This window comes from Corvus hawaiiensis, chromosome 3 (assembly GCF_020740725.1).
Source record: "Corvus hawaiiensis isolate bCorHaw1 chromosome 3, bCorHaw1.pri.cur, whole genome shotgun sequence".
Classification (NCBI taxonomy): domain Eukaryota; kingdom Metazoa; phylum Chordata; class Aves; order Passeriformes; family Corvidae; genus Corvus; species Corvus hawaiiensis.
Window position 1 is genome coordinate 48,404,475 of NC_063215.1, and position 26,537 is coordinate 48,431,011.

The 26,537-nt window shown below is 42.9% G+C and overlaps 1 protein-coding gene across 4 annotated transcripts in view; it reads right to left on the bottom strand.

Moving 5' to 3' along the window:
- Positions 1 to 21,084, bottom strand: part of FYN (FYN proto-oncogene, Src family tyrosine kinase) — a 138,064-nt gene extending 116,980 nt beyond the window's left edge. For 2 of the 4 annotated variants that reach the window (XM_048298293.1, XM_048298295.1), the window contains exon 1: positions 20,974 to 21,084. The gene's annotated coding sequence lies outside the window, so the exon portion shown is untranslated. The remainder of the gene's footprint in view (positions 1 to 20,973) is intronic. The other 2 variants (XM_048298296.1, XM_048298292.1) reach the window with 1 other exon arrangement.
- Between the last annotated feature and the right edge of the window lie 5,453 nt (positions 21,085 to 26,537).

Genomic DNA, 26,537 nt, shown 5'->3' on the forward strand with positions numbered 1-26,537 from the left:
AGACAAAATGACAGTGGAAAAGACTTCTGCCCTCTGGAGTTCACAGGAAACCAGTCACAGGATGTGTCCCTTTCAGTAAGTGTACACTCTGGCAAGTTGTGTCATTAAACACAAATGGATTTTTCTTGAAGTTACAACCACAAGCAGCATCACATTTTGCAAAACCTCTTACAATTAGTATGTTGAAGAATATGAACATAGTCTCAAATAAATATTCATATATTTAAGTCTAGAAGCAATGGTACAACACCTGTTTGAAACATATATATATATATATATATATATATACATACAACTAATGATCTGCTCCATTAAGCCCAAGGAGGAAAACCTCTCACAGACACAACTGACCTGGGGTTGGTCTGGGTTTGGTTTTTTTTTCTGTTTAAAGAACCAAAACTGAAATTGCAAATCCAAGTTCCATCAAAAGGCTTTCAGGTAACCTTTCCTCAGAGCGCAGTATAAATGTTTACCCACTTCTCTCAAAATGTCATCAACATCATGTTGGGGACATGCAGTACGGGCACTGAACCAGCTTTTACTCATACAATAATGTTAATGGGCACAGGATGTGATTGCATTTTTATCTTTTCTTTAGACTCCTTAAAGTGTTTCATCACGTGTCCAAATACTACTGACCATGGGCTTTTCAGGATTTTCTTTTTTATTATAATTCATAAGTAGATTATACGAGCACACCAGGGATTATATGACTCAAATGCTGTTTTGTGGCTTTAAAAATATCTTTACTTCAAATAGAAGTCAATCACCAAACGAGATCTCCTCACCCGTGACCGCCTCTAACAATCCTCTCCCTTTTCCTTCTAAAAACCAAGGTAGCAGCAACAAAACAAAACAAGACAAAAAAGAGGAAAAACCCAACAACTTTCAATAACTCTGAGAGTTTGTCAAACCTGTCATGTAAAAGTCATTATAAAACTGAAAACTAGAAATTTTTGAAAAACGCAAAGAACATAACCTTTTGGTTCTACTCATTTTTTTTTTCTGATTGACACATGCCAGCTGTTGAATGACTGTTTTAATGCCTTCTATTTCCTCTCTGTTAGTAAAAACAACAAAAAATTTCAGTTCACATTTAACAAAGGGCTCATTTACAAACACCTCATTTAGCAAGTAAAATTTGTATGCAGTTTCATCCTTGAACGTCTTATGTTCATCCTATAAGACCATTCACCAGCACAAGTGCATTTCATAATATCCTATCACCCCACTGCCACACTATAGAGATTTATATATATCCTTGAAGTCTCTTGCTGAGAGTCAGGAAAGGACATGATGTGTCCTTGCATGTCCTTTGACATGCAAGGAACCCAAACAGCTTTCAGAAGTGTTTTACCTCTTATTTTTAAAGAAGACAAACTACGTTATAAAGTTTAGAGAAATTAACCTGAGAGTATTAACTGTCAAATGAGATGAGGGAAATGAGATCATAGGACTGGAGCTCTTCGCAGAAATGCATGAAAAGAGGTGCTGATGGTTAATTAAGATTGTGCTGATAAGTGCCAAAAGTCAAGTTCTCAATTTCCCCTACACCTTTCAAGTATAATTAGGTTTAAAATAAAACAAGAGTAACAGTGCTGACAGACACGAGATCGCTTGTTTATGTTCTGACTCTGCTTTGTATTACCTGTGAAAGATGGTAAGATTTCGTATATGTGCGTTAAAGAGCTGCTTCACATTCTTTAACTGAAGAGCTGTTAGCATGGTACAGACTGAACTCCTGAGTATTAGTGTTTAAAAAAAAAAAAAAAGAAGAAACAAAACCACTTTGGTCACCCCAAACTAGAGCCAAGTAATTAAAAAAACAGAAGTCCAATTTGCAAGCTCTTCCAGGGTACCAGGCTTCCTTGTAGTATAAACCACGCTGTCCTTAACCCACTGGGTTGCTCAGAAAGTCAGCCTGTGGCTCAGACCATTCCCCCCCCCCCCACACGTGTACAGCACCCTCCCACCCACAGGAAGGGAGAGATGCGGAGCCTGGGAACGCCTACAGTCCCAACAGCACCAAATTTCCATTCTGCATTGTGTCTCTCTGGTTTCTCGCTCGCACAAAGGCTGGTTTGTCATCTTTGCCACAAGCACTGCAGGCAACAGCAAATTAGTGTGGTTCACATGTGCTGACTTGCAACACCAGCTCGTAGTGAGACCTCTCTGGTTATTGAGTGTGCTGCTTCATACCTGAACAACAGAAAGCTTCACGCCTCAGCTTTTGCTCTCCCCATCTCACTGCGGACTGGTGTTAAAAGACCAATTACACACGTCTGCATGACAAAAATATTAAGGCGATGTATGAAGTTATGCACACAAACACCAGATTTCCCAGAGCTGTTACTGGTTGTGCCACTTGCATTTGCCTGCCCTCCCCCAGCTTGTCCGTGACTTCACTGTGATGCAGCTCTTAATTACATGGTCACACGGAAAGCTTCCCGTAAGAGCAGAGTCTCCCCTTCGGTGGGTAAAATGGCCGGTGCTTATTCAATGTGGATGCTTAATACTTTCTTTTTCTTTTCAACATTCACTCTCATTTTACACAACACTCTTCTCAGCTTGCTCCAGAAACACAACCAGCTCACTTACGGGTCCCTGCACTGCTCAGCACATGAGTTTTCCCTCACAAAGCATACATTTTTTTTATAGCATCCTAAGACACCAGGAGTATTATTGGTACTTGATGACAAAGAGAAGATAAATTCAAAAGTGTTCTTTATTTAGGTGCCCAGTTTGACAGAACCAACTGATTATTCAGTACATCCACAGCAATGAGTCCATTGACTTTCTTTGCAGTTGTACTAACTTGACACTTCTCCAGTCATCCCAGAGTTTATTCGATGGCTACACTGCAAAATAAGTCACTTCTCTTAACAAAGTGTGCTTAAGTGGAGTCTCTTTCCCAGATGCCTAGCAGGTTCTTGCCTTTTCCTTCCAACAAACTTCCCCACCACTTTCACGTGGCACCTCCCAGCTCCTGCAAGAGGTGAAGCTGTGATTCAGCAGGAGACAATCTCTCCTGCTACTGTCTTGGTCTGCTCCACGGGGCACTAAAGTAAACAGGGATCTTCTCAGCTGAAAAGCCCAGGATCGAATCAGGCAACTAAAACCCAAACTGTAATACACAAACACTGATACTGCAAGCACTTAAGCATCCCTGACATCAGGAAAAAAAAAATCAAGGAAATGTTCTTTGAAATGAGACTATTTTAAGACTGTTAAAAGCAAACATTTCCCATCCCCTGAGAAGTTCTCATCACATGAGTGTGTGTGATTAATCAACAAGCTGATGCACAGTCTCTCCTTTTAAGCTCAGGGAGAAATGGGAAACTTCATGCTGTTTTTACTGCTGGGCTAACCATAATCGAGGGGGAGCACAAGGGGTACACACCACTTCATTTATCAACGGATTTCATGGGTTGTTGCTACCAGCAGAAGGAAGAACCTAAGCCCTCAAATCTTCAGTTCAATTACCTCCAGATTAGACAAAGAGGACTCCAGAATCCATGATTTCTTGCTCAACTTGCTTTAAAGTCTTTTCTCTGCTGGAAAAGAGATGCAGAGAGGCTCGAGGAATTGGTCAGGATGATTAAAAAGGAGAAAATGGGAAAGAAGTACATGAGCAGCCTTGAAAGATGAAGAAGGCTTCTACAAAGTGACAGTGCATTTTACTTGCACAAGAAACGCAGGCAGGAACGGACAAGCTTCCAGGACCCGTTCCCTTTTAGTCCACTGTTTCTCTGAGTACACCGAAGATAACAGAGATGCTTTGTGCAAATACTGATGACAGCTAGATATTAGAAACTCTCCAATAACCGAAGTGTGGAGAGAGCAGTTGGAGATGCTCTTCCCTTGAACTCTCTCGAAGTCAGTAGTGACCTGTGTTCACTGTATCCTAACTTCTGCCATTAGGACTGGAATGATTAAGGACACCTGCATATCCTAAATTTCTACCATGCACAGTTTTGTGTCACTCTTGGAAACTGTTCTCAGAAAAGCAAGATTCACAAACCCTCACCTGGCATCTGCCCACCCTTACTTCAACATGCCTGTGTGCTTTGTGGTTTAGGACACAGCCTTAGTCAATGCTGATGTAAATACATACGTGTTATGTCAGTTCTGGATACAGACACTACAGAAAGTCTTGAGAGATACTTGGTAGAGATTATAGGTGGGCATATAGCACCCCTTACTGAACATTGCTGATGTACATGCTCTAACAGCAGCTGGAAAGCTCTGGGCAATTATTTGTAACAGAGCTGGCAGCTAAAGGCTGTTCTTCTGTACTTAAGAAAAGCAATTTCCCTTAGAGAAGCAGTAGGTTATTAGCATAGAAGTACTGGAAATACCTTAGGACCCACACATCTCTAAACACTCCACTCTCCTCCATGAGGACCATAGAAAGTCCCTTTCAAAGAGCAACAGACCTACTGCAACTGTAAGCTTCTAACTCTCTGAAGTAGCTGAGAAATGATCTGTCCTGGACATCTATTAGCAGACGCCTCAAATACATAACACAGAGAAGACAATAAAAACAAATTACTAGGCGCATTATATTTTTCTTCTAGACATGTCTGCTTAGCAATTTAGGGGCAGATCACTGGGAAAAAAAGAAGGCATTGTACTAGATGTGAGTAGCCACAGTTAAACCTTCTGGAGTTTCAGGGTGTCACCTCCATGGTGAAGATCCACACTAAGTGTCTGCAGCTCAGCCAGCCTACAATTGTAGGATGCCTTTACACTAACCTGCCAGCCCAGGTACTCTGCTAACAGCAGTGTGGACAGATGGACAGGCATCCACACCCCCTCTACCCTTTTCACCAAGAGCAAGGCCAACACCCCAGCCCAAGCAAGCTGCCTAGGTGTGAGCGGCCTGCAGGAGGGTGAAACCAACACAAACCATGTAATCCAGAGTAACTAATAAGGGTCCAACTCAGAGCTCTGTACAGAGGAGTGCCACTTCATCATGCCTATGCAGTAGCAGCATCTGGCAGAAGGGCAAGCCCCAGACCAATAACACATAAAAAGCCAAACCAAACCAAACCCAAACCAAGCAAAAAAAAAACCCCAAAACTCTGTCAAACCTTGAATAAATCTATTAGAGCTTACATATGTGCAGATAAATCCTTTTCACTGTATCAGTTTAATGAAAGATGATACTGGTTTGAGCCAAGGTGGCACAATTTCTCCAGCTCTACTCACTGAGAACTAATGCAGGATGCTTACTCACAGAAAAAAAAATAGTAAGAGGTGGTTAACAAAACTGACAAACCATTCAATGTTTAACAGGAAGTCCCAAGAAATACCAAGTTTCTCAGCACCCAATATTGCAGCAATACATTTCTTCCTCTCCCCTCCCTCCTTTCTTCTTTCTTTTTCTCTAGAGGATGAATTTATCTCAATTCCAGTAAAAGCAGAAGAGGTGAAAAAAAAAAGCAGCATGTTGAATGGTACCTTTGCTGCTGTTGAAAATGCAGAACAAATATGAAATGTCAGAGCCTGATACTCCCAGAGGAAAGGGCTGGCCCTAGACACAACTTCTAGACTAAAGCACAGGCATAGAAACCTCAGCCTACAAACAGAACAAGAAGTCTTGTCTGCTCCCCTTTCTGCTCTATTCATTCCCAAAATTTTCTTATACCAAGCAGTTTCCATAACTGTCACTGAAATCAAGACCTTAAAGGGATCAACCAGACAGTTCCTGGACTTCTGGAGAATGAAAAGGGTACAAATATCTCTTTTGGGACATTAAAAATCCCTAGTCCTAGGAAAAAAAGACTGAAAATTACACATTCTGTGTACTACCCATGTGAATTTAAATACAGTAAGGCATTGTTTCTGGTTACACAGAAGTCAACCATTTTTCCATCAAACTTGAGGAGGAACATTACTGAGATGCAGATGCAGCCAAGTCATGTCACTAAAATGCCATGACTGGCTGGTAGAGCAAGTCTGGGAGATCGCTGGTTATGCCTAGAAGGCAAACTGGCTATCAGGCTTTCAAGTCCTGTACTGAACATTGCGAGTTCAAGCAGCTTGGGTTACTTTTCTTCTATAAAAGCCTGATAAATAAGCCTACTGATAAAGATTCTGCATTGAAAAAATGAAAAAAAAATCATATTTTGGCTATCAAGCAGCCACAGTTTTGAACTTCCTAGAAATAAGGGTCACTGAATTTAAATATCAAGTTGTATTCACCAGGCCAACAAAGCTCTGTTTCTTACTAATGCATCCTCCTGTTTTCCTCCTTACTTCCCAGTCAGTTGCATCATTGAGCCTTCCCTTTCACCTTCCCTTTTGCTCATGTCTCCTGCCACCCTAAAGGGGGAAGAGCTATGGCTAGTCAAGCAGAACATACATGCTGACTTGGTTTGGCAGCATCCAGTTGTTTGACACCCACAAGCACTGAGTTCAGGAGTCCCTTCAGGAGGGTTAAAAGCACAGTGCCTCCTCTACACACCTGCCTCTTCCAAAAAACACCGGTCATGAATATCATTCAGTCATCTTCAATTTTACTCTGAGACATCAAAAGACTCTGAGTTTGAGGGCCAAGTGAACAAACTGCTTAAAGCTTATGCCTATGAGAAACAAAATATACAAAAATCTGTGCTTTTAACATTTATTTCTTTTCTATATTAAAAACCTCACTGTACTCCTCTAATACTTTTTAAATTTTGCAATACACAGACAACTGTACTGTGTGGTCCCTCACACTACAGGGACAGGAGACCAAAGGTACAGTTTCACAAAGCCATAAAAGTGGCATAAATCTTCAAATATTCATTATATTAACCCAAAGAATTTCTTATACTTCATATTATTCTTAGTTTGCTTGATAAAAGTTTCTCCTAAAGAATGCAAATTTGTACACAGGCAAAAAAACCCAAAACCCAAAAACAAAACCAAAAAAACCCAAAAAACCCAAAAAACCCCCAGTATTAAAAACTGAAGCAAAGGAACCCAAACCACAGGTGCCAACAAGGAACTTAAAATTTATATGAGGAATTTTGGCAACTCATCACAAATGAGCTCTCGTAAGGAATACCAAAATTAGGTTAGCAGTTTCTTGTGAACATGAGGTATGGAAAAAAATGCCCCCAAAACACAACAAAACTACTGCCAAGAAGGTTTATGCTGCTTTTTTTCAGGGCTCAGCCACTGTTAATTAATAAAAATCATCCTCCAAGTCTCTCTCCCTTTGAGTCACAAAGGGGTAGGATGTCTTCTTTAACATGTTCTCCCACTCCTCCAAAAACCAAAACCCAAAGGAAAAAGTGTTCAAAACCAGTTATCTATATAGACAGGGAATGGCATGAACTACACCTCTAGTCCAAGCATGTGGCATGCACTCAAATTTAAGCACATCAGCAAAGGTAGTCTGCAAAATTACGATTCAGAGATGAAGTTACTTGAGATCCTCCCTATCCTTTTGTTTTAATGCATTGTATCCCTTAGTTTGCGTCTTTAGCAAATGTGATAATTGCTCTTTTAAGTTGCTAAAAAGTAATTCTTGTCAAAATGACATTGGAAATTCCTACGCCATAGAACCAGAGGGAATAAGAAGCCACCTTAAAACAGCACTCAATACGTGATATGCTTAGGGTGAAACCCCAAGGCACTGCTTTTTAAGCGGTAAGCCACCACACACTTGTCAGAGAATAAAGTCACAAGGAGGAAAAAAATCTGACTCACTTCTATAACATGAAAGGCCCATTTCTGACATTTTTGGTTCATACACATATTGCACACAGGCAGCCAGTGGGCTTGAACAGACAAGGTCAGCTATCCTGGAGGGCATCTGTATCTTCAGGAAGGTTTGAGATTTGGCTGTGGTGGAAGGGGTGAGGGCATGAGAGTCAGTGGGCTTGTCTGTTTGGACAGCACTGATAATGCTTTAACTATTGCAAAACAGAGAAGAGAAAATAGTGTCAAATGCCTCATACTGAGCAATGCTCCAGCTCTTACCACTCCTTTATAGAGGACTTCCCTTGTTTAATTTCTTTTTTTTTCCCAAAGAGATTAAAAACAAAAAGAAGTCAGTGTATTGCTTAGAAACATCTGCCAACATTAACATAAGAAAATTGAGAGTATTTTTAGGATCAGCCTCTACTACGCCCATTTATGCATCAGCAATTTCAAAACAGCATAGATAGCCACAAATCAACTCTACCAACTAGTCTTCCAGACAGAGCAATCAAAGTATATATATTAAAAATACCTGAGTCACACTGGTGGAGCGACCTCCAACACAATTTGAATGTGTTAGATTTAATTAGAAGGTGTTGACAAGTACACACATTCATTTCATAAGAAAAATATAGTCACCTTTGAGATCTTGAGCAGCAGCTGCCACCACACTACCTTGGGCCTTGGTAGCCAAATGATCATGTAACATCTCTAGCTCAAAACTCCCACCCCTTCTTTCTCGCCTCCAAAACCACTCAAGTATTTAAATATTTGAGATTGGTAACACTAGCTTCCAGTCTTGCCATAATCCAGATTTTACTCAAATGAGTCATCAGGGTCAGGATGCAGAAGACTAAAGCTGCTGGCATTGTCTGGAGCAGGTACTGATCTCCTGCACTCAGTGCTGTTTGTTGCCTCATGTCCCAGAGTTTCTACCAAGATAATACACATCACACTCTTTGGAAAAGGAGTTTTTGTGACTTCTCTATCTTGTTAACAATAACCTAAATCTTGCATAACTCATTTAAAGTAATAATAAGTGCAAGTTGAAACACATTCCCCTCATCTTTCCATTGGAACTATTTTACTCAAGCTGCAACCAAACACCAGAAAGCTTGTGAGCTTTTCACATGACTTAAATCAAAACTGGAACAAAAATTCTGAATGCTTTCACTCTCTCCCCCATGAGAACTTAAATACTGGACAAAGTGACCCTAATTTCTGATGAAATAAAAGCAAATAAATAAAAGCATGCACCCTCCTGAGCTAGTGAACCTCACCTGAGTGGCCATGGTGAGAGTTGTTCACCAGCACCACCAATAGTACCTGGAGAAGGTCTGTCCTCAAGGGTCAGGGTGTGTCTATGCCCATTAATTACTGTGATCAGGCAAGACTCCCCATTTGTCCACACAAAACAGTGAACAAATTAGTAGTAAGCCTCCACTTTGATATATCTCTTGCACAAAGTCATTCTGCTATGTAACCATGCCTCTAACCTGAATGAGCTGTGTAACCCAAAGATTGCTTCCATACCAGGAGGGCCTTCTTGCTCACTCTGAGCTGCAAACAACCCAACCTACAGTGATAACTGTACTGAGTGAAAAAATACAACTAATTTTCTGGGGCTGGGCAAAAAAGTAATCCATCTTTTTATTTTTTAATCACCGTGAGTATAAGCAGTTCTGCAACATTATGATCAGAGCATTGTGAACACCCATTAGCTCAAGGATAAACAGCTCATTTGTGTTGGGAGATGAGAGTATTTGCAGGCAAGGCAAGGAAGGTGAGCAGTGGAGAAGACCGAGGTAAGCAAGCATGAAGACAGGATTGCTGTAAGCAGGGTTACGGGAACAAAACAAATGAAAGAGGGACCACTTAGAAGAGTTTCTGGCATCCACAGCCAGTGCCACAGACCTAGAACAACCACCCAAAGAAAAAATCAGAGGAGGAAAACAGTGGTAGCAACAGCCAGAGTAGGAAGGGAGACTCTGAACAACTTCTCTAGTGGGAACAAATATTAAAGGTTAAAAAAAAAAAAAAAAAAGGCAAGCAGCCTGACATTTCCCCTCCTTGGCCACCTTCCACAGCTCAAACCTCTCTACCACTTCCTTTTACACCAGTGAGCTGTTAAGGCTTCCTTTTTCTTTGATGGAATAGATACCCAGGAGGTCCTGGGCAAGCGCTCAGACCAGCCATCTATCTCCCTGACCACCAGTCAGTCAGGCAGCAGACAGCATGCACTCAACACCTCAGACACTTACCTTGTCACAGCTACTTGTGAGCCAGAATTTCCTAAACTAAACATTAATATATTGCACATTAAAGCAGGCACATGCACATATAAAATTTACACCTTCAGCTTATCCCCCACACTGGACCTCTGAGCTGTGTGATGTGAGCCACACACTCTTAGAAGCAGCAACAACTGCAGGATAAGCCCCACGTACACAGGTTTGCTGATGGTTGGGGGTGTATCTTGTACTCCAGTTGTTCTGTGTTTTTTCAGGCAAATATTAATTTCAGTACTTAAACCACTAATCATGAAATTTTCACTTTGTGTGTGTTTGGAAAAAAATAATCAAATAGTGTAGGAAGATTAGACATTAAAAAACACAAACTACAGCAAATCACATGTAGTACGTCAGTCACCCATAACAGCCCACTCACAATGACAGAGCCTCAGAAATCTAGTGGAGAAGAAAACATCTTCTGGTTATAAAATTTTAAGCACAAGTTTTTGTCCCTCAGCTCCTATGAGGCTCTTATTTCAATCCCCACATTTGCTACCTAACATTAACTTTAAAGTGGGTAACTTAGCTAACAGCCAAAGTACTGCCAGGAAAACAAACAGGATACACACAATGCATCTCTTCGCACATGCTGTTTACTATGCATTTCTTTGCTGTTTTACCAAAACGTGATACAATCTTACTGCTTCAGGTTATATTGCAGTATGAAGCGTGAGGGGCTGCTGCAAAAAATTCACTAGAGAGAAATTGAAAACCTTTGCAGTTTTCTGTACGCAAACATTGGATTGGTCCACCTCCTTCATGTAACTGAAGCAAAGGACCATCGCTGCTCCAGCTCTTTTTGAGGTGACAGAGCCTTCAAGTACTCCCCTGTAAGGGAGAGTTTCCACCAGCTCCAGCTTGGGGGAAATTAAGATAACTGGCAGCAACTGAAGATCTGGCACCAAATAAGCAATTAATTAGCTGACAGGTGGAGCGAAATAATTATTCCTCTCTATGCAGCATTTGTGAGACCACATCTGGAGTACTCGGTCTGGTTTGGGAGTCCTGGGAAAAGAAAGACTGACGTACTGGAGGGAGTCCAATGGATGTCCACAAAGCTGCTGCAGTACTTGACGTATGAAGGCGAGATTGAGAGCTGGGTTTGTTCAGTCTGTCCTGGGAGATACTCAAAACCCGGCTGGATGAGGCCCTGGCTTTGAAGTTATCCCTATTCTGTTCAGGGAGATTATTTCCTGCAAACCTACAGCTCATCTCAGAGATGTGAGAAGAACTATTAAAAAGTAGTTTAATGGAAGAAATATTTTAAAAGTACTTCTAGAAAGAAATCTGTTAGCTCTAGAGAGAGATCAGTTACAGAAAATAAATGTTTACAATATGATTGGGTAAAAAACCCATAGGTGATCCTTCCTTTAAAGAACATTAGGAGTTTCTTCCCATTGTCCCCCACCCCTTTCTTAAAGTAAGATGTGAAAGCATTCAAAGCTACATACTTGCACAATTTAAAAAGGTTTAGCAAGCTCCCATACCAACAATCATAAAGTAAATCTACATGAAGTGGTGTGACTGCAATTTTCAAGATATTTTCTCAGAAATTATACCTCACAGTGGCAACGTACTGCTGATTATGGAAGAAATTCTTATCGCAGTTTGGGGTAACTGCGCGATTGGCAAACAGATTGTATTTCCCTTGCAGAGTTGCTCACACCTGCATCTTCTTAGTATTTCTGTGATATTTCACTTTTGGAAGAGAGTGTCAACAAGAGTCCAGTGGCATTAAGAAATCCACAGAAATGTATTACAACTTCAAAATTAAACTTGAGCCACAAGCCCTCTGTACCAGTTTACTTTGGTAAGACCTCACTCATCAAGAATTACTCTCCAGTTCTCATGGTGATACAATTTGAATGCATCTTTTTTTAAAAAAGGCAGATTGAAAATAAACATTGCATACCATCATAGCACCGTGCCACCTTAAGTTTATGGGTAGCTGTTATAGATGAAGCTCCTATGGAACATAATCACTCTTCTTCCATGGGGCAGATAATGTAAAAAAAAAAAAAAAAAAAGAAAATAGTAACAATAACAGTAAAAATTATTTCTTTTAACTTTAGTAACAACTTTTAAAAAAAGCTAGTTTGAGTAGTCTGATGCTACAAAAATGAACATTCATCTAGTTAATCCACTCTTTCTGGTCATTGCTTTCTTGTTTCTTCTTTTTTGCGCCAAGAAGTGAAGTACAGCCTCTGCACCACCCCACACTGCCACACAGATACACTCACAGCAACCACAAACACGTCATGGTGGTCCTGAGAACAGTGCAAGCACATGAGCACAATGCTCCTCGAGGCTGCTGGGGCTCTCCTGAATCTCACCTGTGAGCTCCTCTGCCTGCCATAGTGCCGTGTAGGCATATCTTGGGTCCGAGACTTGCTCTATCCAAGGAAATAGAACCAAAGCAATGCTGTCTACATGCAGGCCCAGATTGTTCTCTGGAGAGTCCTGCTGTGCCACACTAGCTCTGAAAGAATGACAGGTATCTTCTGCAAGACACAAATCATGGAGGAGCTGACCACAAAAGCAGGATTCTGCTGACTTGTTTAACACCTACGTTTATACACTTCATAAAGCAGAACTGTTGCATGGGGAGGAAAACAAAAACCCAACCCCAAACGTAACCTCACGATTTTGAATTAAGATTTGCTGAAAATGTAAGCAAGAGCAGAGATGAGGTTACCTCACCCTTAGAGAAGTCACTGAATCACACTGATGGTCAGTGGTTTAAAAAGAAGTCTATTAATGAAAGAAGTTTTTTTAACCTTTTACAGGACCAGCAGCAAATTGCTGTCAATGTCAAGTCATCAAGCAGTGCAAAGTGATGCTCTCCCCACCCGGCCTGTGATGACTGAGGAGGAGGAAAAGGGACACAGTCTACCCTGCACACTTTTATCTGCAGCCCTATTTGTTCCTTTTTGGCAGCCCCACTCGAGCGTTAGGACAAGGAGTTCTGCAGGTTTTAGACATGTCAGTAATGCTGTCCTAAGCAAGAAAGACGGTCAGTGCTTGTCTTCTACCTCCCCCAGTGCACAAAAGGTCACTTCCGACCTTCAAATGTAGGGGATGTTTCTTCCACAAGGTCATAACACTTAGCAGCTCTCTGCTCAGTCAAATTTTTGGGCATACTACTTTTCCTACAAAAGGGAAACTCCTAGAGAGGTGTTCCAAGGACATTGAAGCCAATGCTATATGTGGGGTTTTTAGAGGGCATACAGCCTGCTATACTGAGAGTTAAATCTGGCTCTTCAGCTTGTCAGCTCCTGCACACTGATCTTATCCCAGTTGTAGGCTGATGGGCTTACAAAGTTTTTCAACAGTGATTACAGCTAATAAAATTGGTTGCATTAAACACTTTTTTTTCTCCTTTTAGAGGTGGTTCACCTCAGCCTTTCTGAATAAAATAGAAGACATATTAAAAAATAAAATAAAAATCCAACTGCTGTTTCTCTTCAAAAGTCCAAAGTATGAGGTCTTATGAATATAAAAATCACTGACCATTCAAAGATACCCGGAGAATCTAATATTTGGAAAGAAAGGCCTGCATATTCAGCTAAAGACTGTAAGTTAAAATTATGAATGACCTCAGATACTGTGCAATACAAATGATTAGTTTTAAATAGTTTTATTCCTTCTTGAAGAGAGAGAAACGAGCAAAACATTTTCAATTAATTTGGAAATGGGACTGAGAGTGTTTCTTGATGAAATCACCAATTTAAATGCTGCACAGAGTGATAACATCCAAAAATTTCATAATCTGTTGGCTATCTCACAGATGAACACCAGGAGGAAATTTAGGGAGTTTTCAGTTACTTCCCAGGGAGACAGACAGGCAACAGAACTGGCATTTTTGCTGATCTTTAGACAAAAATCTTACTGGATATGGGCTCCCTCTCTGTAATTCAAACTTTATTAGCATACAGTGACAGCATGCAAGAGGACCTGTTCACAGGGAGGTCTAAAAACATGCAAGAGGTCATTAATTTCACCATAATGAACGTACTCCACCATTAACCTTACCACCAAGAACAAACACTGAGCATTTACATATAGTTTAAGACAAGAAACAGTCTAACTGCCCACTCAGACAACAGAGGTTTTTGTTCCAAGTCTTAGAGATGCTCTTTTTTCTTAAAAAAAACATATCATAGCTGCCTAGTGAGGGGGCTGCCCATAAAGAAAAACACAGTCCCAGGCACAAACAAATACTCTTTCTTTCATGGGTGTGAAAGTTGCTTTTGCTTACACTTGTTCTCCTCCCCTGTCCCTGGGGTGAAAGCAGCTGGCTGGAGGACACAGTCATCACCATCTTCCAAACAGGGCTATGAGCTGGTCTTCTCTCCTAAGTCCCAAGAAATGACCAGGTATGGGATGAAGCTTTGTGCCCAGCACTTTCATCGTCCACTGTGGTGGCTTCTGGCTTGAAGAACTTCTGAACTAACCAACAATAATTCTTCTCAATTATTCTGGGCAAGAGCATCAACTTCAACTATAAGCCCTAGAGCAGTTCTGTGGTTTAAAGGTCAGGCACAAAGGGGAGGGAAAAACCCAACATACTTGTTAAAAAAATAAAAATAAAAGCCCCAACAGAATTATCTGTACACCGTTATTGGAAGCCACGATAGGAAATACATGATCTTCCAAAGTCATGCCAGGAAAACCTTCAGAGCTGTCTTTTTTGTAAGTGGTACAGCTGCAAGTCAAAGATCAACGTTACGCAAAGTGCTCTTTCACACACAGGTTGCTCAGAAACAAGGGAGGTTGAAAGGTCTTTATTCATACAATAAAAAGTCTTCAAATGAATGTTAAAGTTTATTTGTCAAAAATCAGCAAAACAAAAATACCTAACCCCACCCCCTCCCCACCCCCAACAAGTAAAATAATAGAAATTGTAAAGAAAAAGGATGCTAGGAATCACCAGACAGGTCATTAGAGAACTCTCATGGAATGGTAAAGTTTTTCTTTAAAAAAGCACAAACCTGACGGGCATTTAATATTAATCTTAATTCTCACAGCCTGTTTAACTTCTCTGTATAGCTTCATATAGCAAACTCAGACCTGCCATGATTGAGATTATCTGGCAAAAATATTTTCAACTTGGACTACACCAAAAAGGCTTAAGAACTATTTTGGTCAAATCTGTTAACAGAGGAAAACTGGAGCCAAGAGGAAAAGGACAATTTTAAACAGAGAAGATATTTCATGCAAGCCAAGCCAATCATTTGAGGTTTCCTCCTTACTCCTCCCAAAATCACTAGAACAAGAGTTATTTTCATGTTAAAGTGGTGCCAAACACTTCTATTCTGTTAAAGCAAATGTCCTCAATCACACACACACAAGGGCAGCTTCCTCTGCCTGCTTCAGCCAGCTCTTCCCTTGGTCTGTTCAATGTCCCTCCACTCCAGCTACTTCTCACTTTCTTCTTACTTTGTGCTGGTGCCATTACCATCACTTCCAGCTTCAAAACACTTTCCAAATTCACCACTGCGAGCAACAACACTTTGGTGAATGAAACAGTATTTTTCAAGCACTTTTGGAAGCTTCAGTACTGATGGCACATTTTGTCTGAAATGTAAGGTCTCAATTTCAGGTTATATTTGTCCTTACACAGCCAATGCTTTAGATGTCAATCTGTCTTTCAGAGCTCCCAGAGCTGCTGCAAGGGAGCTTGGAGGATGTGCAGAAGATCTTCCAGAGGCCACCCCAAGAGCCGTGAAGCAAAGTGAGCTATGTGAGGTAGAGTCTTTTTGTTCAGGGCTGGTTGACGATAGTGCCTTTGTTTTGGGGAGAGCAGAGTAACTGCTCTCACAGCACAGGATTCGATACTATTAAAAGTATTTCTGGCTCCTCTGAGGAGCTCTGACTGGGCTCCTTTGTACTTGAAAGCACTGAACACATCACTCAGAGCCACTTCTCAACATCCCTCCTTTCTGCTTGTAGCCACAGGGGACCTAAAGCAGGATGGAACAAAGAATTCCCCTAGGCTAGAGAAGGCCTCCAGTCATTGCTGCCTCCTAAAAAATCCACCAAAATAGAGTCAACCAAATAAGCACAGAGGGGTGACCTTCCCTGTTCTCATCAAAATGTTCTCACATCGCAGCTGCCTTGCAGAGTTCATCACATTAAACCACATCTCAGTATGATGAACATCAATGAACTTGCTCTAAAAATTTAGGCTTCTGCCTTAAGCAAGAAGGACTTACTACTCACAGATACTTTAGAAAATTATAGTGGAAGGGGCAGCTTTCAGAGGTGCAAGACTTCTCTGCATCAGGAGAAGCTGGGCTGGAAAATGTGGGGTAATCTCTCCCCACAGCACCTTGTCACAAGCAACATCAGTAGATCCATTCAAACTGGGAAGTTTTTGATACAAAGAAGGAGCTGCATTTTGGGAAGGGCAGCAAGTTTAAAATTAATTTGCTGTCCTCTTTTTTCCACTTGAAAAAACGGTTTAACTCAGACCATCTAATTCAAATCAGTTGATACTGCCAGGCTATCTTTTTTGATAGCTTTTTCAGATGAAAAACATTCATTCAGATTCATGGTATACAAGGAATAGAGCTGGTCAGGAAAAATCCGATAGTAATTTTCTGCAAGATGATTTAGTTCTATCCACACCTTAAAGCTCTGCAAAACTGCTGCTGATTTTATACTCCAGTAAAAAGTCAAGGTGTCAAAGGTTCTATTTTGCTCCAAACAGGTGGCAGTATTTTGAGCTGAAATCCTTGCTTCACAGCAAGTTACCATTTAAAACAGTCAGAAGCAAGATGAGGCATCATGTTTTGATTGACTTCAAGTAATAAGATTTTTCACCTCCCCCAGTAGAAGTAGTGATATTGTTCAATTTTGTTCCTGTTCCAAGTGAAGTAAAGTTCCAAAAAAGCTCTACAAAATGTGATTGTTTTCCTGCAGCCAGTGGTAAGCACAGCAACAGGGTACTTCTCCTTGGCTGCAACTCCTGTAAGGTCAGGCCGGTTTCTAGTTTCAGGGCTCAAGGACACTTCCCACAGACAGGTTTAACTTGACCCCTCTCAAACCGGGAGGCAGATTACCTGCCCGAAACCAAAGCCCTGCTTGAGTTAACAAGTGAGACTGCCCTAGAACACAGTGCTAACGGGGCTCATGCGCTCACTCCTTAGGGAGTGTCACACGCTCCTCGGATGTACCGAAACAGCTTCAACCTTTCATGTTTCATCTGCACCTGTCATTTCTCTGTCTGGAAGTCAGGCATTAAGGGCAAAACCCATTATAGGATGCAAATGCTAGAAATCCCAATTCTTCTACACCTGCGTGTTTGTCATCTACTGAAACACCAAGTTGGGTTTGTTTTGGTTTTTTTTGTTTTGGTATTGGGGGGGGGGGGGAGGGGTGTGTTTGGTTGGTTGGGTTTTTGGTGTGTTTTCTTGTGGGTTTTTTTATGTATAAATTATTACTACCTTACCAAATGCAGGTTAGGGTTTTTAAACAAGCCAACATGGTACCAAGTAAGACAGCTGGCAGGCAGGGAGATGCAGCCCTGGAGTTTCACCTCCTTCTGTGGCACTTTGCATTGAGTGTCCCTGGCAGCATTTCCCCCACCACGCCGGCCATTGGGAATGCAGCTCTGAGGCGCACAATGCATTCAGCACAGCACAGCAAGCAGCTGCAACCCTGGCTCAGGCGTGCGAGATCCATAGGGATCACAACTCAGGGTGCTCCACACCAAAGCACGCAAACCCTTTTGTGGGTTCTGCCTCAAGTAAATGGCTGACTTCCACAATACAGATCTGTAGGCCTTTTGTCACCACAGGAATCCTTAATTGCTGGATTTCAATAAGACTGCTCGGGTGAACTAGATTTGTTGGTTCAAGTCCTGTTTTTGGAGTAATGGGTCAAAACTACTTGTGAAGACACTTCTGTGGGAGCTGCAGGGGTGGGAGAGGGACAGGAGTTATTAGTTTTCTCCCTCTGAAAGAAAGGTCACTTTGACAATACACACTGCCAGCAGCAGACCTGCCCATAAAACAAATTACAAAGTGCTGTCCATGACACAAACACCATTATAATATGTTCAAAGTAGTGCCCAAACTGAATTAAGCAGAACTTCACAGAACAAGTTTGAATCAAATATTAATGTACTCCCCAAAGAGAAGGATGAAGGGAAAACACATGCCTCAACTCTCTTTCTCCCTGAAGTAAAAGCACGGTAATGCAGCAAGACAGAAAAGTGAAGATGCTGGTTAAATAAAAGTAATTGGTCATAAGGTGGCCAACAGCTCTAAGCTTTCCTTAACACAATCAAATATATGATATTGTAGATGTACCATATTAGTGTTAAATCATCACAAATGTGCCAGACAGTTTGCACTCACCTTAGCCATAATTCTATTACACTCTAAATCCAGTGCAGATGATACCATGTCCAGATTAGTATATTCAGCTTAATTCAGCTAAGCCACGGGGCTAGTTGTCACAGAGGCCCTCACCATATCAGACTCCACTCATGCATTTCGGATGACACCATTTAGGTATTTCACGTAAAGGTATTGTGCAATCTACCGTAGTCTGTCAAAAATAACTAGTTCCTCAGCAATGTTTTTTCTTACTCATATGAATTAGAAATTTATCAGTGGGTCCTAACTTTTAAAGACACTTGTTAAAATTATTAATAAGCAACTTCTCTATACCACCTTCTTCACTCCTGGCTTGCACTGACTGCTACGCATATATACCAAAGTTGTTTGTCCCTCACTGAAGACATGTATTTAACTCAACATCAAAATAATTTCCAGTGAAGGCTGTTCAGGTTTTATACGTAACAGGTATTTCATGCCACTATGTCTTTCACCAGCAGGCAACGCAGAATTTCTGAAACAACATGCCTGAAGCATAAACCACAAAACACCACAGCCAGTGGCCTACCATCAGACAACTTCATATTGAAAATTGTTTCTTTTGCCAAAGACAAGCCACACAGATGAGGCAGTAATTTGTTGGAGGTAGAGAAGAAGGATGCTTACAGACACCCTCTAAGAAGCATCTGAACATTTCAACAAATCTGCAGCCCTACTATCAACAAAATACAAATCTCTAAAGCATTATTTAGGCAATCTTTCTTTCTCTCTTTCATCAAAATTACAGCTCTATGGGGTAAAAAGGGCTTAAGAAGAAACCTAATGTCTTTTTCACAAGAGATACAATTTTTTAAATTGTTCTTATATTGTGAAAAGACACTGACCTCCTGACATCCATCAAGTGCTACCAGTTTTTCTGAGCACACAGGTCAAGGTGCTGAAAACTCCTGTATCACTGGTAACAACCTTTCCGCTTTACTGATACTAAATAAATGTGCAACCGTAAAAATGAACTACCGCCCCTCCAGTTTCCCACTGGGTCAAGCAGTGGCTACAATGGCTGTAACTGAGAAGCTGGAGATGCTGCCTTCCCTCCCTTCCCACTCTGGTATTTTTCTTCTGCACTCCTTTGTTCACTTAACAGAACTTTGTTTGAAGTGTGTTTTTACTCCTTCACTGCATGACAAACCCACACAGTCAGAAGACAGGCTTATAAAAACCACAGATCTCCAGCAGGGAGCTCAACGGTGGGTGTAATATTGGACACAGCTCTCCATTCATCATGCACATTCTCTGGATTTCAAGTTGACAGTGTCCCTTTAGCTTACTGTTCCTCCTCATGGGAGACCAGACGAGTGCACCCTAATGAAAACACTTCCTCCACCAGCATATAAACAAACAGATCTTCACCTGCAACTGTTCTCAGCTTCCAGAATGCTAGTTAGAAAGACATCAAGACAAAAAAAAAAAAAAAAAAAAAAAAAAAAAAAAAAAAAAAAAGGGTGTGGGAAGGAGATCCTGGAAAGTGTTACAGCTGCAGGGATGGTGTAAGGAAGGATGTGGGAGTTAAGGAGGTTGTATACAAGGAGGAAAATGACAAGGTCTCAAAGGCGTTGCCAGTCTTGTGCAGGCATTTCAAAAGCCCGGTCCGCTCTGGTCACTCGTTATTTAGCATTTTAAGAATCAGAGCATATCAGAGTGATTGACGAGCAACTGCAGACGGTTGCTTTCCACTCAGCCCAAACCTTCTCCTCCAGCACCTACTCAGTCCTGCCCTCCCCGTCACCGCTGAAGGGACTAAGGTATCATGGTCTTGTTTCCCCAAAGTGACCCCCTTCTCCCGCCAGCCCTCTCCCAGAGCTCACGCACACGCAGAATCCACACAGAGCAGAAATCAGGCGAGACCCCGAGGAAGCAGAGGCCAAACTGAGCATTATTAAGGAGGTCGGGCGACACGTACGCTGGGGCTCTGCAGACGCAGCAAAACGCTGGCACCTATGGTGTGGCGTTTGGTATCGCTCCCTAATCTAAAATGTAGCTGAAAAGGAACTGGCACCAGATCAGCGGCCTCATCTGGGAAGGAACAGAGAGGCTCTAGGGGAGAGACAAGAAACAAGCCTCTTTTCACATCCTACCACCCTTGGGCATTTTGTGCGTCCCTTCTTTCTTCCCTGAAAGAGGCCTTTGTCACAGACGCGCAAATCCTATACGATTTATTTCAGAGGGAGAGAAGGTCTTTTTATTTATTTCCCCCCCCTCCCCTTTTTCGCAGTTCGGCGACAACAAATAAGTCCCTGTGCTGCGCCCCCTCCTCTCTCTCTGGCCGGTGTCCACGGGGGCGGGGGACACCGACACGGGCGACCCCCGGGCACGCAGGGGCCCCGTACAGCCGGTCATCGGCGCTGCCCCCGGCCCTCCCCGCGCTGCGGCCGCGGCTCCCGGCGGGGGAGGCGGGCGCGGGGTCCGCGTGTGCGTGCGTGGGGGAGACCCGCAGCAGCGCGGCCGCCTCCCCTCGCCGGGAGCCCCCGCACCCCATCACCGCTCGGGCGCACAAAGGAAACAGACCCGCCGCAGCATCCATCCATCCATCCGTGCATCCCCCCGCCCCCGCTCTCCCGGGAGGGCTCCGGCCCCTCCGTTACCTGGGTTGGTTCGGCTCGGCTCGGCTTAGCTCAGCGCAGCGCGGGGCCGGGGCGGCGCCGCCGCACTCGCATCCTCCTCGCTCCGCTCCTCCGCTGGCTGCCCCCGCCCGCCCGCCCGCCCGCAGCGAGGGGCGCCGCTCCGGGCGCCGCTGCCTCTCCCCGGGGAAGACGCGCTGCGCCGAGCCGCGGCCGGGCGCGGAGGCGGCGACTCCGTGCGGCGGCACAGCCGCAGCCTGGGCAGGGATGAGCTCGCACGGGCTCTCCGCGCTGCTGCTGGTGCTGCTGCCGCTGCCGCTGCCGCTGTCGCCTCGCCTCCGCTCCGCTTCACCCGGGCGAGCGCGGCTCGGGCGCTCCCTCCCACCCGGCTCCTGACAGATGGCGCAACCGCAGCGCCGCCGCCGCCCGGCCCCGCTCCCCCGCCCGGAGCCGGCAGCGCCCCCCCGCCCGCCTCGCCCCTCCGCGGGGGCGGCCCTGACTGACAGCGGCGACGACCAATGGCGGAGCGCGGCCCGCAGCCGCCGCCACTCTGATTGGCGGGCGGCGGGGGAGGCGGGGCGCGCGGCCGCGGGTGGGCAGCGCCCACCGACGCCCCCGGGCAGCGGCCGCCGCTCCGAGCGCTCGGCGGGGCCGTGATGGAGGCGGACCCGGCCTGGCCGGGAAGGGAACCGGGGGCGAAGAGGAGGGAGAAGGAAGAAGAGGAGGGGTGGCCGCTCCGTGCCGGGGGTCGCGGCCGGCAGCTGCCAGCGCCGGAGCGGTTCGCTGTGCTCCGCGCCCCGCTGGGGCGCCTCGGGAGGTGGGAGGAGTGAGCTGAAGGTCTCAACATCCCCGATGAATGGGAGAACAATCTTAAGCAGATTATGCTTTCTTTGTGAAAGACGACGGCTTGTTTTACTATTATGATTTTTTTATCCGTAATTCTTGAAATTGGCAATAGTGGGTGATAAGGCAACGGCGGTAATGAAATACGCGGAGGTTTTCCAGAGTTACGGTTTTATTCCATTTTCCACATTTAATCGCGGAGTATTCAACCAGCCGTGCTGGGAGGAGCGCCAGCCCCACGATGTTTGTCTTTCGGAGGTGTACCTGCTGTCCCCACAGCACAGCTGATCACCTTTGCTGGGGATTCGGCATTGCAGTGTGTTCAAAGATGTGCAGACTGCACTGTCCTCCAGTCACGGGTCAGCCTGCTCCACAGGCAAGTGATTGGAAAAGTTCTCTGTACGCTTTGTTCCCTTCAGGTTCTCAGCAACGCCATAAATCCTCCCAGCATTTCTCAAGGTGTTGCATCCACGTCCAACGCCCGTTGAAAGCACCACATGCTCCAGCTTCAGGTCCTCTCCCCAGCTCCGCCCCGTCTGTGACCTTGGGTGCTCCCATACTGACAGATTGGCACATCTCACTGTCACTTGTCTCCTAGACTTGGAAAGCTCTTTTGCCTTAGGACTGAAGAAACTGCAGTTCAGGCTTCAACAAGAACAGGAGACACATACAAAGTACAAATGCAGAGGGCGAGAAACTTAATTAAATATGTTGAAATAGCAAAGAGAACTATAACACAAGTTTTCAATAAATGAGGTTTACATTTCTCTCCCACTTCTCCCTGGATTTCATTTTTGTATGCTGCTATTTAACCAGAGAATTATGTCATCTTGACAATTTGATTTCCTGATGAAATTACAGTTTTACAAGTTCAAATATAAACTTGTTTCTTATCAAGATGTCTACAGCTGCGTGTTCAGAACAAAAAAGGGTTTCACTTCTCTGTCTGGGTGACTGTGTAGGTTGTGTGTAGGTGACTCTTGATCATTACATTTCAGGACCAAACACAATTTTTTCCACAAGTTCGCATAAAGAATTTGGAGAAGATGGGGAATTCCAAAATAAAATGTCACTTGTGTCACTTCTCATTTTAAACCTGATTGTAGATGTACAAAGAAACAAGTTTTTCAGGCTCCTAGGTAGCTCATTTTTAGTTCCTATCCTAATCCTTCTATGCAGATTGATTTTTAAAATAATTTATTTTACCATGTAAAAGGTATAATCAACACAAGAGTGGAAATTTACAGATCAATTGAAAAAACAACTTTTGATTTTCCTCCTGTTGGGTGAAAACTGCAGCTCTGTGGAGAGGTCTGATTATGCCTTTCCAGAAACACTGACTGGGATCCTGATCCTGTAGACTTTGAGGAGCTCAGGCTGCAGCCATTGGGCCAGCAGCAGGCAGAGCAGATTTATGGACTTCCAACTTGGAGACTGTCAGGACTGCAAATGGTGTCTTAGTACTCCAGGCTCCTCAGCAGAAAACCAGCACGTGGCTCTATGGAAAGGGACATCTTTGCATGCCTTGTTTGCTTTTTTTATGGGCTTATATATAATCTCACCTCCCCACAAGTCAGTAGAGGTTTCTTGGGGACCTTAAGCATCTTGGAAATTAATCAAACAACCAGATATTCTTTCTGCAAAAGATACAGGAAAGAAATGCATGTAATTTTATAATCAAAAAAGTGGGAATAAAGAATCTTTGTCCAAAATTTGAGTGCTCTTGCTCTGGATGGCACAAAAAAACCCAACAAACAAACAAACAAACACCCAGACAAAAAACTACTTGACACTCTTTTTTGAGCCAAACCAAAAAATAACCAATTAATCAATGAAAGCAGACCAAAAAACTATCACACAGCAGCCACAGCACTGCTCTAAGCTTGGGCAGATAAACTGGCTCGGCAGCATGTCATAGAAAATCTGACTCTGAGCTAGTATAGCTGAAGAGGAGTAAGGTGTGGAGTCAGGAATCAAATGCTGGTAGTTGCATGGGAAGCATAGGGAGAATCTTGGGTTTCCCCTTTAGGGTACCTGTACTTGCCTTAGGATCACAGAGCTGCTGTGAATTCCTGCAGCCCCCGTGGCAGAGGTGGGAGGTGCTGGAGTGTTCCCTCTGCATGAGTCAATCCCACGTCCCTACAGCAGCTCCTCCTCACACAAGTCTTGTTCTTTAGTACTCACCACCATGGTTTGACTGTATTGATATTTGCCTTCAGGAATCACCCAGAAAATCTGACAGACATTCTCCCAGTTAAACAGAAGAAATAATTAAATTTACCTGCATAACACAGGAGTAGTTCTTTATACTCTCCTCTTATTCTCTCAACTTTTCTAAATAGCTTGACCTTAAGTCCATGACACTGTTTCTCTCACCTTCGTCTGTGTGACCTTCCTCCTCATGCCATACTACTTTCTCCTTTCTCCAACCTCACTTTAAAACACTTATTCATTAAAATCTTGAAATAATGTCCGTTGAAATGCTGCTTCTCCATCATCCATTTTCATGGAAATACTGTGAAAACCTTAACTCTGCAGTCACATGTGCTAAACGATGTGTTGTCAAGATTTTCTCCTCTCCTTCCTATTCCCTGATCCTGTCTTCCTATAGAGGTACATGGCTTCTCACAACAATATGAAAATTACAGAGCCTGATTAGGATTTATTAGTATTAATAATTTAGCATCTGGGAATACAGGGTAGCAGTCACAAAATGACACAGAAGTGTCTTTTGGACTTGTCAGTGGACAAGAAATCAGTGACAGCTGTCATGAATGTATGCTAAATAAATAATATCCACAGTTTTCAATAAAATGTGATATTTTGAGAAGCTAAACATGCTCACAGCTGTAATAGCAAGGAGGTGTAAAAGCAGCTCTTTTGTAGAACGGGCCAGGACATCAGCTCAATTTCTTTGGTTGTGTCAAGCCACTCTTGGTAAAACTAGGCTGACTCTTAGAAATAACCATCAGAATTATTTTCTGGGTTCTTCTGAGCCATAATTTGTAAAAGTTAGATGCTAAGGAACTTGCATTTTAAAAGATCCCCAAAGTATTAAATTTTACGGTGTCTTTTTTTTTTTTTTTAATAAGAGATGTTATGATTGCAATTACCTTTCATAAGGATAAACAAATGTCATGCTCAAATTCTTCACTCAAACCAGTACACTAGTCACAGACTGATAGGTCACTAATCTGCTTCACCATTTTATCTTCTGTCTTACACTTCCTCCCTTTTTACATTGCTAACTTGGCAACACTTCAATTCGTTTTGGTTTTGGCTGGGTGTATTTTACCAGCCTGTCATGTATAGCATATTATAAATAATTACAGAGTAGTGGGGGGGGAAAAAAGGGATCTGAACTTGCCTACAGTATTTTAGGAGGCTGACAGTATTTGCCTAAAACATCCCACTATATTTTCAGGAGGTGCTTCAACTGGGGAGTGCTAAATGGGTCTTGCTGACTCACAGGTGATTACTGCCAGGGAATGCTGAGGTGGCAGGTCTGCCTCCCTGGGGACAACATCTTCGAGGTGTGAACAGCAGCCTGGAAGCAGTAGGGAAGGTTTGAACTGAGCTCTTCATCCTGCTCGTCAGCAATAGTCACTCTAATATACAGAAGCTGAAGGAAGAATATTGGCAGGGATAGGAATAGAGCACTTTGCCTTTTGTTTACTAGGTAGATCATTGGTGGGAGTAAGTAGACAGAAGTAACATTATCACCTTCTATCTTTAAGGAATAAACAGAAGAGGCCTTCCTTATTGCTGTAGAGGGCCTAATCTCAAACATTTATGTTCATACAAGCCTACTTTTCTTACTGTCTTAGAATATCCCTAAAACAAAAATTGGAAGAGGTATTTCCTCAGAGACTACACAGAAGTTTTCCAAAACCAGCAAAGCAGGTGTTAAACTGTAAGAACAGCATCTTTAAATGGCATCACACATTTTCTAAAAGTTAAATTTCTGTGTTTATAAGCTCCAGATGTATTTGCACTCTCTGTGGCTTCACATGGACACGGGGGAAAAAACAGACATGGAACAACCTTAGGAAATCCAGAAACAGCATAAAAATATTCAAGCCATTTTTCATAATTTTCAGATTAATTAGAAGCTACATCCTACTCGTCAGAAAAAAATTTTCTTACTCTTATTTTATGTACTCAAATAAACATTTTAAATTCTCTGTGAAAGTTGGTAAAAGGTATTGACTTTCAGTAAAAATATTTTTTAAATGACAGTGAGGAGCCCGTGGGATAAGAACACTATGGACAACGGTAATTTGTTGCTTTTATAATCCAGCCAAGGAATAGCAATTCTCTTCTTGGGACAGTATATTTTCAAAGATACAGGAGGCAGTGTGTGTATTACATCACATAATTTTGTAGAGAGGAAGAACAGATAATATACTTAAAGATGTGCTCCTTCTTCTGTCAGCATTGTCCTCCTTCTGCTGTCAGCATTAGCCCTCTGCTGAGCATCAGAGGAATGCTGGGAAGGCTGGCTTCCTACAGTTGAATAAAGCCCAAGTTTATTCCTAAATATCACTTTCTTTTTTTACTTGTAGGGACCAACACCATAGTACATGCACTGATAAACTGCAGATATATTTCCAAGAAATAGGCCCACATAGGGCTTTGTGATTCCCAGAAGTATACACTTTTCAAAGAACTACCTCCAAATTCCAAAAAAATAGAAGTAAACAGTTCCTTGTCTGTCACTGTTTGTCTCCAAGACACACAATGTA